Source organism: Rhinopithecus bieti, unplaced genomic scaffold (assembly GCF_001698545.2).
Source record: "Rhinopithecus bieti isolate Rb0 unplaced genomic scaffold, ASM169854v2 scaffold_28456, whole genome shotgun sequence".
Lineage (NCBI taxonomy): Eukaryota > Metazoa > Chordata > Mammalia > Primates > Cercopithecidae > Rhinopithecus > Rhinopithecus bieti.
The window spans coordinates 108,346-114,486 of NW_016812403.1; positions in this window are offsets into that span (position 1 = coordinate 108,346).

Sequence of the window (6,141 nt, forward strand, 5' to 3'; positions counted from 1 at the left end):
GAGGGATAGCATTAGGAGAAATACCTAATGTAAATGACGAGTTGATGGGTGCAGCACACCAACATGGCACTCGTATACATATGCAACAAACCTGCATGTTGTGCACATGTACCCTAGAACTTAAAGTATAATAAAAAAATAAAAAAATAAAATAAAAAAAGAAAATACGCAGTCAGAGGAGATATTAGGTTGGTGCAAAAGTAATTGTGGCATCCTTATAGAATATACAAAATAGCCTCAAAAGGACAAATCTAAGAGTTATTCGCCTTAAAGAGGGGGTAGAGAAACAGCTACGGGAAGAAAGTTTATTCAAAGGGATAATAACAGAGAACTTTCCAAAACTAGAGAAAGATATAATCATTCAAGTACAAGAAGATTATAGAACACCAAGCAGATTTAATGCAAAGAAGACTACCTCAAGACATTTAATAATGAAACAACCAAAGGTCAGGGATAAAGGATGCAAAAAGCATCAAGAGGGGAAAAAAAAAAAAAAAAAAACCATACAATGGAGCTCTAATACATCTGGCAACAGACTTTTCAGTGGAAAAGGCTAGGAGAGAGCAGCATGACATATGTGAAGTGCTGAAGTAAAAAAAAAAAAAAAGTTACCCTACAGTAGAATATCTGGTGAAAACATCCTTCAAACATGAAGAAGAAATAAAGACTTTCCCAGCAAACAATAGCTGAGGGATTTCATCAACAGCAGACCTGTACTACAAGAAATGCTAAAGCGAGTACTTCAAGCAGAAATAAAAAGATATACATGAGCACTAAACAATCACCTGAAGGTACTAAACTCACTGGAAAATACACAGAAAAACACAGAATATTATAACACTGTAACAATGGTATGTAAACTACTCATACCTTAGTAGAAAAACAAAATGATGAACCAATGAAAAATAATAACTGCAACAACTTTTCAAGACATAGACAATACAATAAAGTATAAATAAAAACATCAAAAAATTAAATATCAGGGAAGATGAAGCTAAACTGTTTATTAGTTTTCTTTCTGTTTGTTTATGTGTTTATGAAAACAGCATTAAATTATTATGAGCTTAAAATAATGGGTAATTGCAAGCCTCATGGCAACTTCAAACCAAAAAACATATGATAGATACACAAAAAAAGCAAGAGAATAAATTATATCACCAGAGATAATCACCTTCATTAAAAGGAAGACAGAAAGACAGAAAAGAAGGAAGAGAGGACCACAAAACAACCAGAAAACAAATAACATAATGGCAAGAGCAAGGCCTTACTTATCAACAATAACATTGAATGTAGTGGACTAAACTCTCCAATCAAAAGGCGTAGGCTGACTGAATGTATGAAAGAACAAGACCCACTGATCTGTTTCTGCCAAGAAGCACACCTTACCTATAAAAACACACATAGATTGAAAGCAAAGAGATGGAAAAATATTCCATGCCAATGGAAACCCAAAAAACACCAAGAGTCACTATATTTATATCAGACAAAATAGATTTCAAAACAAATACCGCAAGAGACAAAGTGTCACTATATAGTGATAAAGAGGTCAATCTGGAAAGTGGATTATAACAATATTAAATATACGTGCATCCAACACTGGAGCACCCAGATATATAAAGCAAATATTATTAGAGCTAAAGAGAGAAATAGACTCCAATACAATAATAGCTGAAGACTTCAATACCCCAATATGCCTGATGAATATTGATGCAAAAATCCTGAACAAAATGCTAGCAAATCAAATTCAACAACATATTTTTAAAAATTCATTCATCATGACTAAGTAGGATTTGTCACAGGGATGCAAGGATGGTTCAACATATCAAATCAATCCAATGTGGTACATCATGTTAACAAAATGAAGAACAAAAACCATATAATCACTTCAACTGATGATGAGAAAGCATTTGATAAAATTCAACATCCCTTCATCATAAAAACATTAAAAAATATATAGAAGGAGCATACCTCAACATAATAAAATCCATATATGACAGACCTACAAGTATCATACTGAATGGGTAAAAACTCAAAGCCTTTCCTTTAAGACCTAGAACATTACAAAGATGGCCACTTTCACCACTGTTATTCAACATAGTACTGGTAGTCCTAGCTAGAGCAAACAAGAGGAAAATATAAAGGTCATCCAAATTGGAAAGAAAGAAGTCAAATTATCCTTGTTTGCAGATTATATAATCTTATATTTGGAAAAATCAAATGACTCCACCAAAACGACTATTAGAGCTGATAAACAATTTCAGTAAAGTTGCAGGATACAAGATCAACATTTAAAAAATCAGTAGCATTTCTATATGCCATCAACAGTAAACAATATGAAAAAGAAAAAACAGAATCCCATTTACAACAGTCACAAATAAAATTAAATAACTAGGAATTAACCAAAGAAGTGACAGATATCTACAAAGAAAACTGTTAAACACTGATGAAATAAATTGAAAAGGACACAAAAAATGGAAAGATAGTCCATGCTTGTGGATTAGAAGAATCAATACTGTTAAAAGGTCCGTACTACTCAAAGCAGTTTACCGATCCAGTGCAATCGCCATCAAAATACCAATGACATTCTTCACAGAAATAGAAAACAGAATCCTAAAACTTATATGGAACCAGAAAAGAGCCCAAGTAGTCAAAACTCTCACAGGCAAAAAGAACAAAACTGGAGGAATCATGTTACCTGACTTCAAATTATACTACACAGTTATAGTGAACAAAACAGCATGATACTGGCATAAAAATGTATGCATACACCAATGGAACAGAAAAGAGAACCCATAAACAAATCCACACACCTACAGTAAACTCATTTTTGACAAAGGTGCAAAGAACATACACCGGGGAAAAGACAGTCTCTTCAATAAATCATGCTGGGAAAACTGGATTTCCATAAGCAGAAGAATGAAACTGACCCCTGTTTCTCTATATATACAAATATAAAATCAAAATGGATCAAAGACTTAAATCTAAGACCTCAAACTGCTAAATCACTACAAGAAAACATCAGAGGAAGTCTCCAGAACATGGGTCTGGACAAAAATTTCTTGAGCAATACCCCACAAGCATAGGCAACCAAAGAAAAATGGGCAAATGGGATCACCTCAAGTTAAAAAGCTTCTGTGCAGCAGATAATACAATAAACAAAGTGAAGAGACAACCCACAGAATGGGAGAAAATATTTGCAAACTACCCCTCTGACAAGGGATTAATAATCAGAATACATAAGGAGTTCAAACAACTCTATACGAAAATATCTAATAATCCAGTTTTTAAAATGGGCAAAAGATTTGAATAGACATTTCTCAAGTGAAGACATACAAATGGCAAACAAACATATGAAAAGTTATTCAACATCGTTTGTCATCAGAGAAATGCAAATCAAAACTACAATGATATATCATTTCACCACAGTTCAAATGGCTTTTATCCAAAAGACAGGCAATAACAAATGCTGGTGAGGATGTGGAGAAAAGGGAACCCTCGTACACTGTTGGTGGGAATGTAAGTTAGTACAAGCACTGTGGAGAACAGTGTGGAGGTTCCTCAAAAATAGAATTACCACATGATCCAGCAGTCCCACTGCTGGGTATATACCCCAAAGAAAGGAAATAAGTATATCAAAGAGATATCTGCACTCCCATGTTTGTTGCAGTAATGTTCACAATAGCCAAGATTTGGAAGCAACCTAACTGTCCATCAGCAGATGAATGGATAAAGAAAATGTGGTATGTAGACACAATGAAGCACTATTTGGCCATAAAAAAGAATGAGGCCCTGTCATTTGCAACGATGTTAATGGAACTGCAGAACATCATGTTAAGTGAAATAATCCAGTGATGATGAGCTTTTTTTCATACAGAAAGACAATGTCACTCACATGTTCTCACTTATTTGTGTGATATAAACATCAAAACAATTGAACTAATTGAGATAAAGAGTAGAAGGATGGTTATTAGAGGTTGAGAAAGGCAGTAGAGGGTTGGAGAGGAAGTGAAGATGGTTAATCAGTACAAAAAAATAGAATTAATGAATAAAACCTAGCATTTGCTAGCACAACAGGGCGACTACACCAATAATATTTTAATTATACATTTTAAAATAACTAAAATAATATAATTGGGTTGTTTGTAATACAAAGGACAAGTGTTTGAGGGGGTGCATACCTCATTCTCTATCATGTAATTATTATACATTACATGCCTATATCAAAACATCTCCTGTACCCCATAAATATATACACCTACTATGTACCCATAAAAATTAAAAAATTTTAAAAGGAAATAAAACATTTGCTCTTATTTTGTTTTCCATCAATATTGTTAAAAAATCTCTAGTATTGATCATCTATTTTTACTTCATTCTTTTCTACATAAATAGTCATCTTGTATAACACTTTACTTCTTTTCTTCTATTGTTATGCCTTCTGTTTCCTTTTCTTATTATAGTGCCCTGGCTAGTGTCATCCATACCGTGAAGAATAGAAATGCTAACAACGGCATCGCTTTCTTATTCTCAGACACGAAGGAAAAGCTTTCAAACATGAGTAGTTTTTCCTAGATGAAGTACTTATTCTATTTCAATTTTGCTAAGGCTTTTAATCACAAATTGATGATAAAATTATCAAAGTCTTTTCTGAATCCGTGGCTGTCATGTTTTCTTTTCAAGAAAAAATAATATTTTTATTCTATTCTTTTTTATACTTTAAGTTCTGGGGTACATGTACAGAACGTGCAGTTTTTTTACATAGGTAAACACGTGCCATAGTGGTTTGCTGCACCCATCAACCTGTCATCTACATTAGATATTTCTCCTAATGCTATCCCTTCCCTAGTCCCCCACCCCCTGACAGGCCCCTGGTGTGTGATGTTCCCTTCCCTGTGTCCATGTGATCCCATCATTCAACACTCATTTATGAGTGAGAACATGCAGTGTTTGGTTTTCTGTTCTTGTGTTAGCTTGCTCAGAATGATGGTTTCCAGCCTCATCCATGTCCCTGCAAAGGATATGAACTCATCCTTTTTTATGGCTACATAGTATTCCATGGTGTATATGTGCCACATTTTCTTTATCCAGTCTATCATTCATGAGCATTTGGGTTGATTCCAAGTCTTTGCTATTGTGAATAGCACCACAATAAACGTATGTGTGCATGTGTCTTTATAGTAGAATGATTTATAATCCTTTGGGTATATACCCAGTAATGGAACAGCTGGGTCAAATGGTATTTCTAGTTCTAGATCCTTGAGGAATCACCACACTGTCTTCCATAATGGTTGAACTAATTTATACTCCTACCAACAGTGCAAAAGCGTTCCTATTCCTCCACATGCTCTCCAGCATGTGTTGTTTCCTGACTTTTAATGATCGCCGGTCTAACTGGCATGAGATGGCATCTCATTGTGGTTTTAATTTGCATTTCTCTAATGACCAGTGATGATGAGCTTTTTTTCATATGTTTGTTGGCTACATAAATGTCTTCTTTTGAGAAGTGTCTGTTTATAACCTTTGCTCACTTTTTGATGGGGTCGTTTGTTTCTTATAAATTTGTTTAAGTTCTTTGTAGATTCTGGATATTAGCCGTCAGATGGATAGATTGCAAAAGTTTTCTTCCATTCTGCAGGTTGCCCCTCTACTCTGATTATAGTTTCTTTTGCTGTGCAGAAATTCTTTAGTTTAATTAGATCGCATTTGTCAAATTTGGCTTTTGTTGCTGTTGCTTTTGGTGTTCTAGTAATGAAGTCTTTGCCCATGCCTATGTCCTGAATAGTATTGCCTAGGTTGTCTTCTAAACAAATTTCTCTCAGGGCCCCATACTTGACACACACAGTAAGGGGCCTATTTCCCAAATAACATTATTCATGGTCCTTAAGTTTTGCCTATGATTCAGTATGGAATTCTAAATTGTGTATTTGTTCAGAATTCTATGTAAATAGTGTATTGCATTTAAGACCCCCAATGACATGTCATTTGACTTCTTTAAGGATAAATTTTACCATGAGTGAACTTCCTATTTCTCCTAAATTGGGATAAAACTGAAATGTCAGGTGTGTTACATATAACACTACACTGCTTATGACAAAAATGATTAATTGTAAATTCTATCCTTTTTTTTTTTTTTTTTTTTTT